The following is a 744-nucleotide window of genomic DNA, read 5'->3' on the forward strand; positions in this document are numbered from 1 at the left end:
GGCTGTAGTGCTTTGGGCCTTGGTGTGCTTAGAGATCCAAATGGGCTCTTCTTAGGAGATAACATTGGGAGAACTATGATTATTGAATAGTGGGCTTTCAGGCCCTGGTGCCTTTATAAAAACTTCAACTGCATGTTCTCGAGTCTTCTTGGGTGCTGTAAACAGATGTGACTGGTAAAGGAGAGATTTCTAGGAAGAACTCTAGAAAGAGCTAGTCTGTGGTGAGTGCCCTATGTTGGCATTTATCTCCAGCAGAAGGGTCGGTCAGATGCTTTGATGTTCCAGCCAGAGTTTCCTGGTGCTTTGCTGCCAAGACATTAGCCAGCATTGAACCAAAGTGACTTGATGTTGGCATTCCTACTCGACCACAAGACTTCAGTGAAGGAATTAAACCTACTTTGAAAACAGTTTGGTTTATTACTTCGCGTGTGTTGTTTAGTCATTCGGTCATGCCCGACTCTTCCATGACCCATAGCACACTAGTACCGCCTATGGAGTTTTCTTGGAGGGTACTAGAGTGGGCAGCCGTTTCCTTCTCCTTTGTTGCCACACGTACACGTATGTTCAGCAGGTCTCTGGCCCTGAGTTTTCAAAGGTTCTGCCAGGGGAGAGGAGCCTAAAAGGGCAGGAGCAAGACGAGGCCTCAAACATGCTGAGCTCTTTGACCCCAGAGGACCAGCCAACTTAGTCAAGTGGGATCATTCTGCCTCTTCTAAGTCAAAGCGAGGAAGTGAGCTGCATAGG

The sequence above is a fragment of the Gracilinanus agilis genome, chromosome X (assembly GCF_016433145.1).
Source record: "Gracilinanus agilis isolate LMUSP501 chromosome X, AgileGrace, whole genome shotgun sequence".
Lineage (NCBI taxonomy): Eukaryota > Metazoa > Chordata > Mammalia > Didelphimorphia > Didelphidae > Gracilinanus > Gracilinanus agilis.